The following is a 16,030-nucleotide window of genomic DNA, read 5'->3' as shown; positions in this document are numbered from 1 at the left end:
TGCTTGAAAATTTTTGGACTTTAAACAATCTAGGACTTGAAAATATATCACAGAGTGAAAATACCTCTTAACTTACTTTAGAAAAAAACCTAACAAAGCGATGCAAAAAAACTCATTTTTTAAAAAGTTTTTCAACAGTTAAAGCTTACAGCACCTGGTAATTCCCATGAGGTCTCCCATCCAAGTACTAACCAGGCCCAAGCCTCTTAGCTCCGAGATAGACGAACCGGGCGTTCTTGGGCTGGTATGGCCGTAAGCATTCTCTGCTTGAAAATTTTGGACCTTAAACAACCTAGGCTTGAAAACATATCACAGAGTGAAAATTTCTCTTAACTTACTTTAGAAAAAAACTAACGAAGCGATGCAAAAAAACTTCATTTAAAAAAGTTTTTCAACAGTTAAAGCTTACAACACCTGGTATTCCCAGGAGGTCTCCCATCCAAGTACTAACCAGGCCAAAGCCTTCTTAGCTTATGAGATCAGACGAGACCGGGCGTTCTTGGGCTGGTATGGCCGTAAGCAGTCTCTGCTTGAAAATCTTGGACTATAAACAACCTAGGCTTGAAAACATATCACAGAGTGAAAATACCTCTTAACTTACTTTAGAAAAAAACTAACAAAGCGATGCAAAAAAAACTTCATTTTAAAAAAGTTTTTCAACAGTTAAAGCTTACAGCACCTGGTATTTCCAGGAGGTCTCCCATCCAAGTACTAACCAGTCCCAAGCCTTCTTAGCTTCTGAGATCAGACGAGACCGGGCGTTCTTGGGCTAGTATGGCCGTAAGCAATCTCTGCTTGAAAATCTTGGACTTTAAACAACCTAGGCTTGAAAACATATCACAGAGTGAAAATACCTCTTAACTTACTATAGAAAAAACTAACAAAGCGATGCAAAAAACCTTCATTTTAAAAAGTTTTTCAACAGTTAAAGCTTACAGCACCTGGTATTTCCAGGAGGTCTGCCATCCAAGTACTAACCAGGCCCAAGCCTTCTTAGCCTTTGAGATCAGATGAGACCGGGCGTTCTTGGGCTGGTATGGCCGTAAGCAATCTCTGCTTGAAAATCTTGGACTTTAAACAACCTAGGCTTGAAAACATATCACAGAGTGAAAATACCTCTTAACTTACTTTAGAAAAAAACTAACAAAGCGATGCAAAAAAACTTCATTTTAAAAAGTTTTTCAACAGTTAAAGCTTACAGCACCTGGTATTTCCAGGAGGTCTCCATCCAAGTACTAACCAGGCCCAAGCCTTCTTAGCTTCCGAGATCAGACGAGACCGGGCGTTCTTGGGCTGGTATGGCCGTAAGCATTCTCTGCTTGAAAATTTGGACCTTAAACAACCTAGGCTTGAAAACATATCACAGAGTGAAAATTTCTCTTAACTTACTTTAGAAAAAAACTAACAAAGCGATGCAAAAAAACTTCATTTTAAAAAGTTTTTCAACAGTTAAAGCTTACAGCACCTGGTATTCCCAGAAGGTCCCCATCCAAGTACTAACCAGGCCCAAGCCTTCTTAGCCTTTGAGATCAGATGAGACCGGGCGTTCTTGGGCTGGTATGGACGTAAGCAATCTCTGCTTGAAAATCTTGGACTTTAAACAACATAGGCTTGAAAACATATCACAGAGTGAAAATACCTCTTAACTTACTTTAGAAAAAACTAACAAAGCGATGCAAAAAAAACTTCATTTTAAAAAGTTTTTCAACAGTTAAAGCTTACAGCACCTGGTATTTCCAGGAGGTCTGCCATCCAAGTACTAACCAGGGCCAAGCCTTCTTAGCTTCCGAGATCAGACGAGACCGGGCGTTCTTGGGCTGGTATGGCCGTAAGCAACCTATGCTTGAAAATCTTGGACTTTAAACAACCTAGGCTTGAAAACATACCACAGAGTGAAAATACCTCTTAATTTACTTTAGAAAAAAACTAACAAAGCGATGCAAAAAAACTTTATTTTAAAAAGTTTTTCAACAGTTAAAGCTTACAGCACCTGGTTTTCCCAGGAGGTCTCCCATTCAAGTACTAACCAGGCCCAAGCCTTCTTAGCTTCCGACATCAGACGAGACCGGGCGTTCTTGGGCTGGTATGGCCGTAAGCAATCGCTGCTTGAAAATCTTGGACTTTAAACAACCTAGGCTTGAAAACATATCACAGAGTGAAAATACCTCTTAACTTACTTTAGAAAAAAACTAACAAAGCGATGCAAAAAAACTTCATTTTAAAAAGTTTTTCAACAGTTAAAGCTTACAGCACCTGGTATTTCCCAGGAGGTCTCCCATCCAAGTACTAACCAGGCCCAAGCCTTCTTAGCTTCCGAGATCAGACGAGACCGGGCGTTCTTGGGCTGGTATGGCCGTAAGCAATCTCTGTTTGAAAATCTTGGACTTTAAACAACCTAGGCTTGAAAACATATCACAGAGTGAAAATACCTCTTAACTTACTTTAGAAAAAACTAACAAAGCGATGCAAAAAAACTTCATTTTAAAAAAAATTTCAACAGTTAAAGCTTACAGCACCTGGTATTCCCAGGAGGTCTCCCATCCAAGTACTAACCAGGCCCAAGCCTTTTAGCTTCCGAGATCAGACGAGACCGGGCGTTCTTGGGCTGGTATGGCCGTAAGCAATCTCTGCTTGAAAATCTTGGACTTTAAACAACCTAGGCTTGAAAACATATCACAGAGTGAAAATACCTCTTAACTTACTTTAGAAAAAAACTAACAAAGCGATGCAAAAAAACTTCATTTTAAAAAGTTTTTCAACAGTTAAAGCTTACAGCACCTGGTATTTCCAGGAGGTCTGCCATCCAAGTACTAACCAGGCCCAAGCCTTCTTAGCTTCCGAGATCAGACGAGACCGGGCGTTCTTGGGCTGGTATGGCCTTAAGCAATCTCTTCTTGAAAATCTTGGACTTTAAACAACCTAGGCTTTAAAACATATCACAGAGTGAAAATACCTCTTAACTTACTTTATAAAAAAACTAACAAAGCGATGCAAAAAAACTTCATTTAAGAAGTTTTTCAACAGTTAAAGCTTACAGCACCTGGTATTCCCAGGAGGTCTCCCATCCAAGTACTAACCAGGCCCAAGCCTTCTTAGCTTCCGAGATCAGACGAGACCGGGCGTTCTTGGGCTGGTATGGCCGTAAGCAATCTCTGCTTGAAAATCTTGGACTTTAAACAACCTAGGCTTGAAAACATATCACAGTGTGAAAATACCTCTTAACTTACTTTAGAAAAAAACTAACAAAGCGATGCAAAAAAAGCTTCATTTTAAAAAGTTTTTCAACAGTTAAAGCTTACAGCACCTGGTATTCCCAGGAGGTCTCCCATCCAAGTACTAACCAGGCCCAAGCCTTCTTAGCTTCCGAGATCAGACGAGACCGGGCGTTCTTGGGCTGGTATGGCCGTGAGCAATCTCTGCTTGAAAATCTTGGACTTTAAACAACCTAGGCTTGAAAACATATCACAGAGTGAAAATACCTCTTAACTTACTTTAGAAAAAAACTAACAAAGCGATGCAAAAAAACTTCATATTAAAAATTTTTTCAACAGTTAAAGCTTACAGCACCTGGTATTTCCAGGAGGTCTGCCATCCAAGTACTAACCAGGCCCAAGCCTTCTTAGCTTCCGAGATCAGACGAGACCGGGCGTTCTTGGGCTGGTATGGCCGTAAGCATTCTCTGCTTGAAAATCTTGGACTTTAAACAACCTAGGCTTGAAAACATATCACAGAGTGAAAATACCTCTTAACTTACTTTAGAAAAAAACTAACGAAAGCGATGCAAAAAAACTTCATTTTAAAAAGTTTTTCAACAGTTAAAGCTTACAAGCACCTGGTATTCCCAGGAGGTCTCCCATCCAAGTACTAACCAGGCCCAAGCCTTCTTAGCTTCCGAGATCAGACGAGACCGGGCGTTCTTGGGCTGGTATGGCCGTAAGCAGTCTCTGCTTGAAAATCTTGGACTTTAAACAACCTAGGCTTGAAAACATATCACAGAGTGAAAATACCTCTTAACTTACTTTAGAAAAAAACTAACAAAGCGATGCAAAAAAACTTCATTTTAAAAAGTTTTTCAACAGTTAAAGCTTACAGCACCTGGTATTTCCAGGAGGTCTCCCATCCAAGTACTAACCAGTCCCAAGCCTTCTTAGCTTCTGAGATCAGACGAGACCGGGCGTTCTTGGGCTAGTATGGCCGTAAGCAATCTCTGCTTGAAAATCTTGGACTTTAAACAACCTAGGCTTGAAAACATATCACAGAGTGAAAATACCTCTTAACTTACTTTAGAAAAAAACTAACAAAGCGATGCAAAAAAGCTTCATTTTAAAATGTTTTTCAACCGTTAAAGCTTACAGTACATGGTATTTCAAGGAGGTCTACCATCCAAGTACTAACCAGGCCCAAGCCTTCTTAGCTTCCGAGATCAGACGAGACCGGGCGTTCTTGGGCTGGTATGGCCGTGAGCAAGCTCTGCTTGAAAATTTTGGACTTTAAACAATCTAGACTTGAAAATATATCACAGAGTGAAAATACCTCTTAACTTACTTTAGAAAAAACTAACAAAGCGATGCAAAAAAACTTCATTTTTTTAAAAAGTTTTTCAACAGTTAAAGCTTACAGCACCTGGTATTCCCTGGAGGTCTCCCATCCAAGTACTATCCAGGCCCAAGCCTTCTTAGCTTCCGAGATCAGATGAGACCGGGCGTTCTTGGGCTGGTATGGCCGTAAGCATTCTCTGCTTGAAAATTTTGGACCTTAAACAACCTAGGCTTGAAAACATATCACAGAGTGAAAATTTCTCTTAACTTACTTTAGAAAAAAACTAACGAAGCGATGCAAAAAAACTTCATTTAAAAAGTTTTTCAACAGTTAAAGCTTACAGCACCTGGTATTCCCAGGAGGTCTCCCATCCAAGTACTAACCAGGCCCAAGCCTTCTTAGCTTCCGAGATCAGACGAGACCGGGCGTTCTTGGGCTGGTATGGCCGTAAGCAGTCTCTGCTTGAAAATCTTGGACTATAAACAACCTAGGCTTGAAAACATATCACAGAGTGAAAATACCTCTTAACTTACTTTAGAAAAAAACTAACAAAGCGATGCAAAAAAACTTCATTTTAAAAAGTTTTTCAACAGTTAAAGCTTACAGCACCTGGTATTTCCAGGAGGTCTCCCATCCAAGTACTAACCAGTCCCAAGCCTTCTTAGCTTCTGAGATTAGACGAGACCGGGCGTTCTTGGGCTAGTATGGCCGTAAGCAATCTCTGCTTGAAAATCTTGGACTTTAAACAACCTAGGCTTGAAAACATATCACAGAGTGAAAATACCTCTTAACTTACCTCTAGAAAAAACTAACAAAGCGATGCAAAAAAACTTCATTTTAAAAAGTTTTTCAACAGTTAAAGCTTACAGCACCTGGTATTTCCAGGAGGTCTGCCATCCAAGTACTAACCAGGCCCAAGCCTTCTTAGCTTCCGAGATCAGACGAGACCGGGCGTTCTTGGGCTGGTATGGCCGTAAGCAATCTCTGCTTGAAAATCTTGGACTTTAAACAACCTAGGCTTGAAAACATATCACAGAGTGAAAATACCTCTTAACTTACTTTAGAAAAAACTAACAAAGCGATGCAAAAAAACTTCATTTTAAAAAGTTTTTCAACAGTTAAAGCTTACAGCACCTGGTATTTCCAGGAGGTCTCCCATCCAAGTACTAACCAGGCCCAAGCCTTCTTAGCTTCCGAGATCAGACGAGACCGGGCGTTCTTGGGCTGGTATGGCCGTAAGCATTCTCTGCTTGAAAATTTTGGACCTTAAACAACCTAGGATTGAAAACATATCACAGAGTGAAAATTATTCTTAACTTACTTTAGAAAAAAACTAACAAAGCGATGCAAAAAAACTTCATTTTAAAAAGTTTTTCAACAGTTAAAGCTTACAGCACCTGGTATTCCCAGAAGGTCCCCCATCCAAGTACTAACCAGGCCCAAGCCTTCTTAGCCTTTGAGATCAGATGAGACCGGGCGTTCTTGGGCTGGTATGGACGTAAGCAATCTCTGCTTGAAAATCTTGGACTTTAAACAACATAGGCTTGAAAACATATCACAGAGTGAAAATACCTCTTAACTTACTTTAGAAAAAACTAACAAAGCGATGCAAAAAAACTTCATTTTAAAAAGTTTTTCAACAGTTAAAGCTTACAGCACCTGGTATTTCCAGGAGGTCTGCCATCCAAGTACTAACCAGGGCCAAGCCTTCTTAGCTTCCGAGATCAGACGAGACCGGGCGTTCTTGGGCTGGTATGGCCGTAAGCAATCTCTGCTTGAAAATCTTGGACTTTAAACAACCTAGGCTTGAAAACATATCACAGAGTGAAAATACCTCTTAACTTACTTTAGAAAAAAACTAACAAAGCGATGCAAAAAAACTTCATTTTAAAAAGTTTTTCAACAGTTAAAGCTTACAGCACCTGGTATTTCCCAGGAGGTCTCCCATTCCAAGTACTAACCAGGCCCAAGCCTTCTTAGCTTCCGACATCAGACGAGACCGGGCGTTCTTGGGCTGGTATGGCCGTAAGCAATCGCTGCTTGAAAATCTTGGACTTTAAACAACCTAGGCTTGAAAACATATCACAGAGTGAAAATACCTCTTAACTTACTTTAGAAAAAAACTAACAAAGCGATGCAAAAAAACTTCATTTTAAAAAGTTTTTCAACAGTTAAAGCTTACAGCACCTGGTATTTCCAGGAGGTCTGCCATCCAAGTACTAACCAGGCCCAAGCCTTCTTAGCTTCCGAGATCAGACGAGACCGGGCGTTCTTGGGCTGGTATGGCTGTAAGCAATCTCTTTTTGAAAATCTTGGACTTTAAACAACCTAGGCTTTAAAACATATCACAGAGTGAAAATACCTCTTAACTTACTTTATTAAAAAACTAACAAAGCGATGCAAAAAAACTTCATTTAAGAAGTTTTTCAACAGTTAAAGCTTACAGCACCTGGTATTCCCAGGAGGTCTCCCATCCAAGTACTAACCAGGCCCAAGCCTTCTTAGCTTCCGAGATCAGACGAGACTGGGCGTTCTTGGGCTGGTATGGCCGTAAGCAATCTCTGCTTGAAAATCTTGGACTTTAAACAACCTAGGCTTGAAAACATATCACAGTGTGAAAATACCTCTTAACTTACTTTAGAAAAAAACTAACAAAGCGATGCAAAAAAGCTTCATTTTAAAATGTTTTTCAACAGTTAAAGCTTACAGCACCTGGTATTTCCAGGAGGTCTACCATCCAAGTACTAACCAGGCCCAAGCCTTCTTAGCTTCCGAGATCAGACGAGACCGGGCGTTCTTGGGCTGGTATGGCCGTAAGCAATCTCTGCTTGAAAATCTTGGACTTTAAACAATCTAGGCTTGAAAACATATCACAGAGTGAAAATACCTCTTAACTTACTTTAGAAAAAAACTAACAAAGCGATGCAAAAAAACTTCATTTTTAAAAAGTTTTTCAACAGTTAAAGCTTACAGCACCTGGTATTCCCAGGAGGTCTCCCATCCAAGTACTAACCAGGCCCAAGCCTTCTTAGCTTCCGAGATCAGACGAGACCGGGCGTTCTTGGGCTGGTATGGCCGTAAGCAATCTCTGCTTGAAAATCTTGGACTTTAAACAACCTAGGCTTGAAAACATATCACAGAGTGAAAATACCTCTTAACTTACTTTAGAAAAAAACTAACAAAGCGATGCAAAAAAACTTCATTTTAAAAAGTTTTCAACAGTTAAAGCTTACAGCACCTGGTATTCCCAGGAGGTCTCCCATCCAAGTACTAACCAGGCCCAAGCCTTCTTAGCTTCCGAGATCAGACGAGACCGGGCGTTCTTGGGCTGGTATGGCCGTAAGCAATCTCTGCTTGAAAATCTTGGACTTTAAACAACCTAGGCTTGAAAACATATCACAGAGTGAAAATACCTCTTAACTTACTTTAGAAAAAAACTAACAAAGCGATGCAAAAAAACTTCATTTTAAAAAGTTTTTCAACAGTTAAAGCTTACAGCACCTGGTATTCCCAGGAGGTCTCCCATCCAAGTACTAACCAGGCCCAAGCCTTCTTAGCTTCCGAGATCAGACGAGACCGGGCGTTCTTGGGCTGGTATGGCCGTAAGCAATCTCTGCTTGAAAATCTTGGACTTTAAACAACCTAGGCTTGAAAACATATCACAGAGTGAAAATACCTCTTAACTTACTTTAGAAAAAAACTAACAAAGCGATGCAAAAAAACTTCATTTTAAAAGTTTTTCAACAGTTAAAGCTTACAGCACCTGGTATTCCCAGGAGGTCTCCCATCCAAGTACTAACCAGGCCCAAGCCTTCTTAGCTTCCGAGATCAGACGAGACCGGGCGTTCTTGGGCTGGTATGGCCGTAAGCAATCTCTGCTTGAAAATCTTGGACTTTAAACAACCTAGGCTTGAAAACATATCACAGAGTGAAAATACCTCTTAACTTACTTTAGAAAAAAACTAACAAAGCGATGCAAAAAAACTTCATTTTAAAAAGTTTTTCAACAGTTAAAGCTTACAGCACCTGGTATTCCCAGGAGGTCTCCCATCCAAGTACTAACCAGGCCCAAGCCTTCTTAGCTTCCGAGATCAGACGAGACCGGGCGTTCTTGGGCTGGTATGGCCGTAAGCAATCTCTGCTTGAAAATCTTGGACTTTAAACAACCTAGGCTTGAAAACATATCACAGAGTGAAAATACCTCTTAAATTACTTTAGAAAAAAACTAACAAAGCGATGCAAAAAAACTTGATTTTAAAAAATTTTCAACAGTTAAAGCACCTGGTATTCCCAGGAGGTCTCCCATCCAAGTACTAACCAGGCCCAAGCCTTCTTAGCTTCAGAGATCAGACGAGACCAGACGTTCTTGGGCTGGTATGGCCGTAAGCAATCTCTGCTTGAAAATCTTGGACTTTAAACAACCTTGGCTTGAAAATATATCACAGAGTGAAAATACCTCTTAACTTACTTTAGAAAAAAACTAACAAAGCGATGCAAAAAAACTTCATTTTAAAAAGTTTTTCAACAGTTAAAGCTTACAGCACCTGGTATTCCCAGGAGGTCTCCCATCCAAGTACTAACCAGGCCCAAGCCTTCTTAGCTTCCGAGATCAGACGAGACCGGGCGTTGTTGGGCTGGTATGGACGTAAGCAATCTCTGCTTGAAAATCTTGGACTTTAAACTACCTAGGCTTAAACTACCTAGGCCACTAGGCTACTACGGTGGTAGTAGCCTAGTGGGTAAGACACTCGCCTGTGAACCAGAAGACCCGGGTTCAAATCCCACTTACTACCATTGTGTCCCTGAGCAAGACACTTAACCCTAAGTTGCTCCAGGGAGACTGTCCCTGTAAATACTGATTGTAAGTCGCTCTGGATAAGGGCGTCTGATAAATGCTGTAAATGTCAATGAAAACATATCACAGAGTGAAAATACTTCTTAACTTACTTTAGAAAAAAAACAACAAAGCGATGCAAAAAAAATTCATTTTGAAAAGTTTTTTAAACAGTTAAAGCTTACAGCACCTGGTATTCCCAGGAGGTCTCCCATCCAAGTACTAACCAGGCCCAAGCCTTCTTAGCTTCCGAGATCAGACGAGACCGGGCGTTCTTGGGCTGGTATGGCCGTAAGCAAGCTCTGCTTGAAATCTTGGACTTTAAACAACCTAGGCTTGAAAACATATCACAGAGTGAAAATACCTCTTAACTTACTTTAGAAAAAAACTAACAAAGCGATGCAAAAAAACTTCATTTTAAAAGTTTTTCAACAGTTAAAGCTTACAGCACCTGGTATTCCCAGGAGGTCTCCCATCCAAGTACTAACCAGGCCCAAGCCTTCTTAGCTTCCGAGATCAGACGAGACCGGGCGTTCTTGGGCTGGTATGGCCGTAAGCAATCTCTGCTTGAAAATCTTGGACTTTAAACAACCTAGGCTTGAAAACATATCACAGAGTGAAAATACCTCTTAACTTACTTTAGAAAAAAACTAACAAAGCGATGCAAAAAAACTTCATTTTAAAAGTTTTTCAACAGTTAAAGCTTACAGCACCTGGTATTCCCAGGAGGTCTCCCATCCAAGTACTAACCAGGCCCAAGCCTTCTTAGCTTCCGAGATCAGACGAGACCGGGCGTTCTTGGGCTGGTATGGCCGTAAGCAATCTCTGCTTGAAAATCTTGGACTTTAAACAACCTAGGCTTGAAAACATATCACAGAGTGAAAATACCTCTTAACTTACTTTAGAAAAAAACTAACAAAGCGATGCAAAAAAACTTCATTTTAAAAAGTTTTTCAACAGTTAAAGCTTACAGCACCTGGTATTCCCAGGAGGTCTCCCATCAAGTACTAACCAGGCCCAAGCCTTCTTAGCTTCCGAGATCAGACGAGACCGGGCGTTCTTGGGCTGGTATGGCCGTAAGCAATCTCTGCTTGAAAATCTTGGACTTTAAACAACCTAGGCTTGAAAACATATCACAGAGTGAAAATACCTCTTAACTTACTTTAGAAAAAAACTAACAAAGCGATGCAAAAAAACTTCATTTTAAAAAGTTTTTCAACAGTTAAAGCTTACAGCACCTGGTATTCCCAGGAGGTCTCCCATCCAAGTACTAACCAGGCCCAAGCCTTCTTAGCTTCCGAGATCAGACGAGACCGGGCGTTCTTGGGCTGGTATGGCCGTAAGCAATCTCTGCTTGAAAATCTTGGACTTTAAACAACCTAGGCTTGAAAACATATCACAGAGTGAAAATACCTCTTAACTTACTTTAGAAAAAAACTAACAAAGCGATGCAAAAAAACTTCATTTTAAAAAGTTTTTCAACAGTTAAAGCTTACAGCACCTGGTATTCCCAGGAGGTCTCCCATCCAAGTACTAACCAGGCCCAAGCCTTCTTAGCTTCCGAGATCAGACGAGACCGGGCGTTCTTGGGCTGGTATGGCCGTAAGCAATCTCTGCTTGAAAATCTTGGACTTTAAACAACCTAGGCTTGAAAACATATCACAGAGTGAAAATACCTCTTAACTTACTTTAGAAAAAAACTAACAAAGCGATGCAAAAAAACTTCATTTTAAAAAGTTTTTCAACAGTTAAAGCTTACAGCACCTGGTATTCCCAGGAGGTCTCCCATCCAAGTACTAACCAGGCCCAAGCCTTCTTAGCTTCCGAGATCAGACGAGACCGGGCGTTCTTGGGCTGGTATGGCCGTAAGCAATCTCTGCTTGAAAATCTTGGACTTTAAACAACCTAGGCTTGAAAACATATCACAGAGTGAAAATACCTCTTAACTTACTTTAGAAAAAAACTAACAAAGCGATGCAAAAAAACTTCATTTTAAAAAGTTTTTCAACAGTTAAAGCTTACAGCACCTGGTATTCCCAGGAGGTCTCCCATCCAAGTACTAACCAGGCCCAAGCCTTCTTAGCTTCCGAGATCAGACGAGACCGGGCGTTCTTGGGCTGGTATGGCCGTAAGCAATCTCTGCTTGAAAATCTTGGACTTTAAACAACCTAGGCTTGAAAACATATCACAGAGTGAAAATACCTCTTAACTTACTTTAGAAAAAAACTAACAAAGCGATGCAAAAAAACTTCATTTTAAAAAGTTTTTCAACAGTTAAAGCTTACAGCACCTGGTATTCCCAGGAGGTCTCCCATCCAAGTACTAACCAGGCCCAAGCCTTCTTAGCTTCCGAGATCAGACGAGACCGGGCGTTCTTGGGCTGGTATGGCCGTAAGCAATCTCTGCTTGAAAATCTTGGACTTTAAACAACCTAGGCTTGAAAACATATCACAGAGTGAAAATACCTCTTAACTTACTTTAGAAAAAAACTAACAAAGCGATGCAAAAAAACTTCATTTTAAAAAGTTTTTCAACAGTTAAAGCTTACAGCACCTGGTATTCCCAGGAGGTCTCCCATCCAAGTACTAACCAGGCCCAAGCCTTCTTAGCTTCCGAGATCAGACTGAGACCGGGCGTTCTTGGGCTGGTATGGCCGTAAGCAATCTCTGCTTGAAAATCTTGGACTTTAAACAACCTAGGCTTGAAAACATATCACAGAGTGAAAATACCTCTTAACTTACTTTAGAAAAAAACTAACAAAGCGATGCAAAAAAACTTCATTTTAAAAAGTTTTTCAACAGTTAAAGCTTACAGCACCTGGTATTCCCAGGAGGTCTCCCATCCAAGTACTAACCAGGCCCAAGCCTTCTTAGCTTCCGAGATCAGACTAGACCAGGGCGTTCTTGGGCTGGTATGGCCTGTAAGCAATCTCTGCTTGAAAATCTTGGACTTTAAAAAGACCTAGGCTTGAAAACATATCACAGAGTGAAAATACCTCTTAACTTACTTCAGAAAAAAACTAATAAAGCGATGCAAAAAAACTTCATTTTAAAAAGTTTTTCAACAGTTAAAGCTTACAGCACCTGGTATTCCCAGGAGGTCTCCCATCCAAGTACTAACCAGGCCCAAGCCTTCTTAGCTTCCGAGATCAGACGAGACCGGGCGTTCTTGGGCTGGTATGGCCGTAAGCAATCTCTGCTTGAAAATCTTGGACTTTAAACAACCTAGGCTTGAAAACATATCACAGAGTGAAAATACCTCTTAACTTACTTTAGAAAAACACTAACAAAGCGATGCAAAAAAACTTCATTTTAAAAAGTTTTTCAACAGTTAAAGCTTACAACACCTGGTATTCCCAGGAGGTCTCCCATCCAAGTACTAACCAGGCCCAAGCCTTCTTAGCTTCCGAGATCAGACTAGACCAGGCGTTCTTGGGCTGGTATGGCCTGTAAGCAATCTCTGCTTGAAAATCTTGGACTTTAAACAACCTAGGCTTGAAAACATATCACAGAGTGAAAATACCTCTTAACTTACTTAGAAAAAAACTAACAAAGCGATGCAAAAAAACTTCATTTTAAAAAGTTTTTCAACAGTTAAAGCTTACAGCACCTGGTATTCCCAGGAGGTCTCCCATCCAAGTACTAACCAGGCCCAAGCCTTCTTAGCTTCCGAGATCAGACGAGACCGGGCGTTCTTGGGCTGGTATGGCCGTAAGCAATCTCTGCTTGAAAATCTTGGACTTTAAACAACCTAGGCTTGAAAACATATCACAGAGTGAAAATACCTCTTAACTTACTTTAGAAAAAAACTAACAAAGCGATGCAAAAAAACTTCATTTTAAAAAGTTTTTCAACAGTTAAAGCTTACAGCACCTGGTATTCCCAGGAGGTCTCCCATCCAAGTACTAACCAGGCCCAAGCCTTCTTAGCTTCCGAGATCAGACGAGACCGGGCGTTCTTGGGCTGGTATGGCCGTAAGCAATCTCTGCTTGAAAATCTTGGACTTTAAACAACCTAGGCTTGAAAACATATCACAGAGTGAAAATACCTCTTAACTTACTTTAGAAAAAACTAACAAAGCGATGCAAAAAAACTTCATTTTAAAAAGTTTTTCAACAGTTAAAGCTTACAGCACCTGGTATTCCCAGGAGGTCTCCCATCCAAGTACTAACCAGGCCCAAGCCTTCTTAGCTTCCGAGATCAGACGAGACCGGGCGTTCTTGGGCTGGTATGGCCGTAAGCAATCTCTGCTTGAAAATCTTGGACTTTAAACAACCTAGGCTTGAAAACATATCACAGAGTGAAAATACCTCTTAACTTACTTTAGAAAAAAACTAATAAAGCGATGCAAAAAACTTCATTTTAAAAAGTTTTTCAACAGTTAAAGCTTACAACACCTGGTATTCCCATGGAGGTCTCCCATCCAAGTACTAACCAGGCCCAAGCCTTCTTAGCTTCCGAGATCAGACGAGACCGGGCGTTCTTGGGCTGGTATGGCCGTAAGTCAAGTCAAGTCAAGTCAAGTCAAGTCAACTTTATTGTCAATTCTGCCACATGTACAGGACATGCAGAGAATTGAAATTACGTTACTCTCTGACCCATAAAAATAACATTAAATACAAAAACAGTAACAGTAACGAATACAGAGTATAAATACAATTTAAAAAGAAAGGCACAATATACAATTTTAAAAACACCATGTACAAATAAGGGCACATGGTGGAGAGTGCAACATCAGGAGAGTGCAAAAACCAATAGTGCAACAGAGTTTAAGTTTAAAGTGACGAAGTGAAAGTGAGGTAGATGGCAGACCAGAGCTGCACAGAGTGACTGGTGCATGGTCAGTTTGTGTGATTTAGAGTTCAGAAAGTTTGTGGAGCAGAAGAGGGGAGTGAGGGGAGTGGGGGCAGAGCCGGGAGGGAGTTGAGTTTCCTGACCGCCTGATGGGTGAAGCTGTCCTTCAGTCTGCTGGTCCTGGCCTGGAGACTCCGCAGTCTCCTCCCTGATGGCAGCAGGCTGAAGAAGGTTTGCATTGGGTAAGCAATCTCTGCTTGAAAATCTTGGACTTTAAACAACCTAGGCTTGAAAACATATCACAGAGTGAAAATACCTCTTAACTTACTTTAGAAAAAAACTAAAAAAGCGATGCAAAAAAAATTCATTTTAAAAGTTTTTCAACAGTTAAAGCTTACAGCACCTGGTATTCCCAGGAGGTCTCCCATCCAAGTTCTAACCAGGCCCAAGCCTTCTTAGCTTCCGAGATCAGACGAGACCGGGCGTTCTTGGGCTGGTATGGCCGTCAGCAATCTCTGCTTGAAAATCTTGGACTTTAAACAACCTAAGCTTGAAAACATATCACAGAGTGAAAATACCTCTTAACCCTCCTGTTATGTTCGTTTCTTAGGAACACCAATAATGTTCCTGGGTCAGTTTGACCCGGGACATGTTTACTTATCCAAAAGTGTCAGAAACCAAAAAATCCCAATAAACATAATTTATATTTCATTATTAACTCCATTACTAACCATTTCAATCAATATCATGGTTCAATGAGGATAATTCACTTGTTTTTCATAAAAACTGCATTTTTAATTTTTTTAAATGTATGTTGGAAATACCTACATATAAACAAAATAGTTTTACATGACATTGATGATTTTAAAAATTTTATTTTTATGCATGTTTAATGCATAGCTGGTGTTTGCATCACATGCTGCCCAGATTTTTATGCCATATTTGGCTGGTTTGGAAGGCATATATTGCCTAAAAGGGCAGCGACCTCTGAATGCCACTAGCCTTTCATCCACTGTGACATTAGGGCCTGGGTTATAGAGTAGAGGAAGTTGCTCTACCCACTTGTCCCACACTGTCCTAACAGCTGCCAGCTTGTCTCTCTCCCCTCTGACAGTCCTTGTCTCTCGATTATCGAATCGGATTACTTTGGAGAAAATGTGAAAAGTCTCCAGAGACATTGTGGCACGAAATATAGCCCTGCCTATCTCTGCATCCCACAGACTGGCTGTTGATTCATCCTTTGATTTGTAGACCCCAGCCAGGATGAGGACTCCCAAATATGCATGTATGCACTTCTCCCCCAAAACACGCCTGCCTTCTAAATTTGTCATTTCAAGAATGATTTTCTGTATTGAGTTGGTCATGACAAGCTCAAAAGCTGACTTGATGTCTGTTACACGAGTCACTGCCATCCTAGTGGGCCCTGGCACTGTCTTTATTATGTTTTCTGCAGACAGTTTTGCCTGACGCATATTTGGGGATGAAGACCACTGTATTTCACCATTTTTTGATGTAAATTCCTTGCTAGGAGGAATATGAATAGAAGCTTCCTCATTTGGCTCATAATCAGAATCATCAGACTCAGAATTGACCTCAAGATGGTCTTCATCTTCAGACACATCCTCCTCTATTTCACCGTCGTGATCAAAGATTAGTTCCAGAGCCTCCTGTGCTGTCATATTTTTATGTATGCTGCTCATTTTCTAAAGCTCTGACAGAGACTAGATCATATGTAGCTGCAGAGTGTAATGTTGTAGGACCCCCTTGCAGAGAATCTTTATATGTTTGGCACTTCCCCTACTAAGTGCCCACTCAGTGTGCGTGGAGTTTGCCTACGGGAACTTTTTCTGTTCCCGTGGGCAAA

The 16,030-nt window shown here is 40.7% G+C and overlaps 36 non-coding genes and 17 pseudogenes across 36 annotated transcripts; all 53 read right to left on the bottom strand.

The window, feature by feature from the left end:
* Positions 1-142: 142 nt before the first annotated feature.
* On the bottom strand, positions 143-258 carry LOC114780789 (uncharacterized; annotated as a pseudogene).
* Positions 259-402: 144 nt separating this feature from the next.
* On the bottom strand, positions 403-521 carry LOC114780777 (uncharacterized; annotated as a pseudogene).
* Positions 522-667: 146 nt separating this feature from the next.
* Positions 668-786, bottom strand: LOC114780780 (uncharacterized; annotated as a pseudogene).
* Positions 787-929: 143 nt separating this feature from the next.
* LOC114780783 (uncharacterized) lies at positions 930-1,048 on the bottom strand (annotated as a pseudogene).
* A 144-nt stretch (positions 1,049-1,192) lies between these two features.
* LOC114780764 (5S ribosomal RNA) lies at positions 1,193-1,310 on the bottom strand. Its single transcript, XR_003747344.1, has one exon. It is a non-coding gene; the product is annotated as a 5S ribosomal RNA (ribosomal RNA).
* Positions 1,311-1,453: 143 nt separating this feature from the next.
* LOC114780787 (uncharacterized) lies at positions 1,454-1,571 on the bottom strand (annotated as a pseudogene).
* Positions 1,572-1,715: 144 nt separating this feature from the next.
* LOC114780769 (uncharacterized) lies at positions 1,716-1,834 on the bottom strand (annotated as a pseudogene).
* A 144-nt stretch (positions 1,835-1,978) lies between these two features.
* LOC114780750 (5S ribosomal RNA) lies at positions 1,979-2,097 on the bottom strand. Its single transcript, XR_003747330.1, has one exon. It is a non-coding gene; the product is annotated as a 5S ribosomal RNA (ribosomal RNA).
* A 144-nt stretch (positions 2,098-2,241) lies between these two features.
* Positions 2,242-2,361, bottom strand: LOC114780828 (5S ribosomal RNA). Its single transcript, XR_003747384.1, has one exon. It is a non-coding gene; the product is annotated as a 5S ribosomal RNA (ribosomal RNA).
* A 143-nt stretch (positions 2,362-2,504) lies between these two features.
* On the bottom strand, positions 2,505-2,622 carry LOC114780743 (5S ribosomal RNA). The gene has a single exon (XR_003747324.1). It is a non-coding gene; the product is annotated as a 5S ribosomal RNA (ribosomal RNA).
* A 144-nt stretch (positions 2,623-2,766) lies between these two features.
* LOC114780771 (uncharacterized) lies at positions 2,767-2,885 on the bottom strand (annotated as a pseudogene).
* Positions 2,886-3,028: 143 nt separating this feature from the next.
* Positions 3,029-3,147, bottom strand: LOC114780822 (5S ribosomal RNA). Its single transcript, XR_003747378.1, has one exon. It is a non-coding gene; the product is annotated as a 5S ribosomal RNA (ribosomal RNA).
* A 145-nt stretch (positions 3,148-3,292) lies between these two features.
* LOC114780826 (5S ribosomal RNA) lies at positions 3,293-3,411 on the bottom strand. The gene has a single exon (XR_003747382.1). It is a non-coding gene; the product is annotated as a 5S ribosomal RNA (ribosomal RNA).
* A 144-nt stretch (positions 3,412-3,555) lies between these two features.
* Positions 3,556-3,674, bottom strand: LOC114780754 (5S ribosomal RNA). Its single transcript, XR_003747334.1, has one exon. It is a non-coding gene; the product is annotated as a 5S ribosomal RNA (ribosomal RNA).
* A 145-nt stretch (positions 3,675-3,819) lies between these two features.
* LOC114780748 (5S ribosomal RNA) lies at positions 3,820-3,939 on the bottom strand. Its single transcript, XR_003747329.1, has one exon. It is a non-coding gene; the product is annotated as a 5S ribosomal RNA (ribosomal RNA).
* A 144-nt stretch (positions 3,940-4,083) lies between these two features.
* On the bottom strand, positions 4,084-4,202 carry LOC114780779 (uncharacterized; annotated as a pseudogene).
* A 144-nt stretch (positions 4,203-4,346) lies between these two features.
* On the bottom strand, positions 4,347-4,465 carry LOC114780785 (uncharacterized; annotated as a pseudogene).
* Positions 4,466-4,611: 146 nt separating this feature from the next.
* Positions 4,612-4,730, bottom strand: LOC114780823 (5S ribosomal RNA). Its single transcript, XR_003747379.1, has one exon. It is a non-coding gene; the product is annotated as a 5S ribosomal RNA (ribosomal RNA).
* A 143-nt stretch (positions 4,731-4,873) lies between these two features.
* LOC114780821 (5S ribosomal RNA) lies at positions 4,874-4,992 on the bottom strand. Its single transcript, XR_003747377.1, has one exon. It is a non-coding gene; the product is annotated as a 5S ribosomal RNA (ribosomal RNA).
* Positions 4,993-5,136: 144 nt separating this feature from the next.
* Positions 5,137-5,255, bottom strand: LOC114780786 (uncharacterized; annotated as a pseudogene).
* A 144-nt stretch (positions 5,256-5,399) lies between these two features.
* Positions 5,400-5,518, bottom strand: LOC114780753 (5S ribosomal RNA). Its single transcript, XR_003747333.1, has one exon. It is a non-coding gene; the product is annotated as a 5S ribosomal RNA (ribosomal RNA).
* Positions 5,519-5,661: 143 nt separating this feature from the next.
* Positions 5,662-5,780, bottom strand: LOC114780827 (5S ribosomal RNA). Its single transcript, XR_003747383.1, has one exon. It is a non-coding gene; the product is annotated as a 5S ribosomal RNA (ribosomal RNA).
* Positions 5,781-5,924: 144 nt separating this feature from the next.
* On the bottom strand, positions 5,925-6,043 carry LOC114780776 (uncharacterized; annotated as a pseudogene).
* A 143-nt stretch (positions 6,044-6,186) lies between these two features.
* Positions 6,187-6,305, bottom strand: LOC114780768 (uncharacterized; annotated as a pseudogene).
* A 144-nt stretch (positions 6,306-6,449) lies between these two features.
* LOC114780775 (uncharacterized) lies at positions 6,450-6,570 on the bottom strand (annotated as a pseudogene).
* A 144-nt stretch (positions 6,571-6,714) lies between these two features.
* On the bottom strand, positions 6,715-6,833 carry LOC114780755 (5S ribosomal RNA). The gene has a single exon (XR_003747335.1). It is a non-coding gene; the product is annotated as a 5S ribosomal RNA (ribosomal RNA).
* A 143-nt stretch (positions 6,834-6,976) lies between these two features.
* On the bottom strand, positions 6,977-7,095 carry LOC114780835 (5S ribosomal RNA). The gene has a single exon (XR_003747391.1). It is a non-coding gene; the product is annotated as a 5S ribosomal RNA (ribosomal RNA).
* Positions 7,096-7,239: 144 nt separating this feature from the next.
* Positions 7,240-7,358, bottom strand: LOC114780745 (5S ribosomal RNA). Its single transcript, XR_003747326.1, has one exon. It is a non-coding gene; the product is annotated as a 5S ribosomal RNA (ribosomal RNA).
* Positions 7,359-7,503: 145 nt separating this feature from the next.
* Positions 7,504-7,622, bottom strand: LOC114780820 (5S ribosomal RNA). The gene has a single exon (XR_003747376.1). It is a non-coding gene; the product is annotated as a 5S ribosomal RNA (ribosomal RNA).
* Positions 7,623-7,765: 143 nt separating this feature from the next.
* On the bottom strand, positions 7,766-7,884 carry LOC114780818 (5S ribosomal RNA). The gene has a single exon (XR_003747374.1). It is a non-coding gene; the product is annotated as a 5S ribosomal RNA (ribosomal RNA).
* Positions 7,885-8,028: 144 nt separating this feature from the next.
* LOC114780817 (5S ribosomal RNA) lies at positions 8,029-8,147 on the bottom strand. The gene has a single exon (XR_003747373.1). It is a non-coding gene; the product is annotated as a 5S ribosomal RNA (ribosomal RNA).
* Positions 8,148-8,290: 143 nt separating this feature from the next.
* On the bottom strand, positions 8,291-8,409 carry LOC114780816 (5S ribosomal RNA). Its single transcript, XR_003747372.1, has one exon. It is a non-coding gene; the product is annotated as a 5S ribosomal RNA (ribosomal RNA).
* A 144-nt stretch (positions 8,410-8,553) lies between these two features.
* On the bottom strand, positions 8,554-8,672 carry LOC114780815 (5S ribosomal RNA). Its single transcript, XR_003747371.1, has one exon. It is a non-coding gene; the product is annotated as a 5S ribosomal RNA (ribosomal RNA).
* A 136-nt stretch (positions 8,673-8,808) lies between these two features.
* LOC114780784 (uncharacterized) lies at positions 8,809-8,927 on the bottom strand (annotated as a pseudogene).
* A 144-nt stretch (positions 8,928-9,071) lies between these two features.
* Positions 9,072-9,190, bottom strand: LOC114780829 (5S ribosomal RNA). The gene has a single exon (XR_003747385.1). It is a non-coding gene; the product is annotated as a 5S ribosomal RNA (ribosomal RNA).
* A 361-nt stretch (positions 9,191-9,551) lies between these two features.
* On the bottom strand, positions 9,552-9,670 carry LOC114780814 (5S ribosomal RNA). Its single transcript, XR_003747370.1, has one exon. It is a non-coding gene; the product is annotated as a 5S ribosomal RNA (ribosomal RNA).
* A 142-nt stretch (positions 9,671-9,812) lies between these two features.
* Positions 9,813-9,931, bottom strand: LOC114780813 (5S ribosomal RNA). The gene has a single exon (XR_003747369.1). It is a non-coding gene; the product is annotated as a 5S ribosomal RNA (ribosomal RNA).
* A 143-nt stretch (positions 9,932-10,074) lies between these two features.
* LOC114780812 (5S ribosomal RNA) lies at positions 10,075-10,193 on the bottom strand. Its single transcript, XR_003747368.1, has one exon. It is a non-coding gene; the product is annotated as a 5S ribosomal RNA (ribosomal RNA).
* Positions 10,194-10,337: 144 nt separating this feature from the next.
* LOC114780742 (5S ribosomal RNA) lies at positions 10,338-10,455 on the bottom strand. The gene has a single exon (XR_003747323.1). It is a non-coding gene; the product is annotated as a 5S ribosomal RNA (ribosomal RNA).
* Positions 10,456-10,599: 144 nt separating this feature from the next.
* Positions 10,600-10,718, bottom strand: LOC114780811 (5S ribosomal RNA). The gene has a single exon (XR_003747367.1). It is a non-coding gene; the product is annotated as a 5S ribosomal RNA (ribosomal RNA).
* A 144-nt stretch (positions 10,719-10,862) lies between these two features.
* Positions 10,863-10,981, bottom strand: LOC114780810 (5S ribosomal RNA). The gene has a single exon (XR_003747366.1). It is a non-coding gene; the product is annotated as a 5S ribosomal RNA (ribosomal RNA).
* Positions 10,982-11,125: 144 nt separating this feature from the next.
* Positions 11,126-11,244, bottom strand: LOC114780809 (5S ribosomal RNA). The gene has a single exon (XR_003747365.1). It is a non-coding gene; the product is annotated as a 5S ribosomal RNA (ribosomal RNA).
* A 144-nt stretch (positions 11,245-11,388) lies between these two features.
* LOC114780807 (5S ribosomal RNA) lies at positions 11,389-11,507 on the bottom strand. The gene has a single exon (XR_003747363.1). It is a non-coding gene; the product is annotated as a 5S ribosomal RNA (ribosomal RNA).
* A 144-nt stretch (positions 11,508-11,651) lies between these two features.
* On the bottom strand, positions 11,652-11,770 carry LOC114780806 (5S ribosomal RNA). Its single transcript, XR_003747362.1, has one exon. It is a non-coding gene; the product is annotated as a 5S ribosomal RNA (ribosomal RNA).
* Positions 11,771-11,914: 144 nt separating this feature from the next.
* On the bottom strand, positions 11,915-12,034 carry LOC114780832 (5S ribosomal RNA). Its single transcript, XR_003747388.1, has one exon. It is a non-coding gene; the product is annotated as a 5S ribosomal RNA (ribosomal RNA).
* A 144-nt stretch (positions 12,035-12,178) lies between these two features.
* Positions 12,179-12,299, bottom strand: LOC114780778 (uncharacterized; annotated as a pseudogene).
* A 145-nt stretch (positions 12,300-12,444) lies between these two features.
* LOC114780805 (5S ribosomal RNA) lies at positions 12,445-12,563 on the bottom strand. The gene has a single exon (XR_003747361.1). It is a non-coding gene; the product is annotated as a 5S ribosomal RNA (ribosomal RNA).
* A 144-nt stretch (positions 12,564-12,707) lies between these two features.
* LOC114780772 (uncharacterized) lies at positions 12,708-12,827 on the bottom strand (annotated as a pseudogene).
* A 143-nt stretch (positions 12,828-12,970) lies between these two features.
* Positions 12,971-13,089, bottom strand: LOC114780804 (5S ribosomal RNA). Its single transcript, XR_003747360.1, has one exon. It is a non-coding gene; the product is annotated as a 5S ribosomal RNA (ribosomal RNA).
* Positions 13,090-13,233: 144 nt separating this feature from the next.
* Positions 13,234-13,352, bottom strand: LOC114780803 (5S ribosomal RNA). The gene has a single exon (XR_003747359.1). It is a non-coding gene; the product is annotated as a 5S ribosomal RNA (ribosomal RNA).
* A 143-nt stretch (positions 13,353-13,495) lies between these two features.
* On the bottom strand, positions 13,496-13,614 carry LOC114780802 (5S ribosomal RNA). Its single transcript, XR_003747358.1, has one exon. It is a non-coding gene; the product is annotated as a 5S ribosomal RNA (ribosomal RNA).
* Positions 13,615-13,757: 143 nt separating this feature from the next.
* On the bottom strand, positions 13,758-13,877 carry LOC114780767 (uncharacterized; annotated as a pseudogene).
* Positions 13,878-14,557: 680 nt separating this feature from the next.
* LOC114780762 (5S ribosomal RNA) lies at positions 14,558-14,676 on the bottom strand. The gene has a single exon (XR_003747342.1). It is a non-coding gene; the product is annotated as a 5S ribosomal RNA (ribosomal RNA).
* Positions 14,677-16,030: the final 1,354 nt, after the last annotated feature.

The sequence above is a fragment of the Denticeps clupeoides genome, unplaced genomic scaffold, assembly GCF_900700375.1.
Source record: "Denticeps clupeoides unplaced genomic scaffold, fDenClu1.1, whole genome shotgun sequence".
Taxonomy (NCBI): Eukaryota; Metazoa; Chordata; class Actinopteri; order Clupeiformes; family Denticipitidae; genus Denticeps; species Denticeps clupeoides.
Note: the sequence above shows the minus strand (reverse complement) of the source record. Positions and strands in the feature narration are given on the sequence as shown.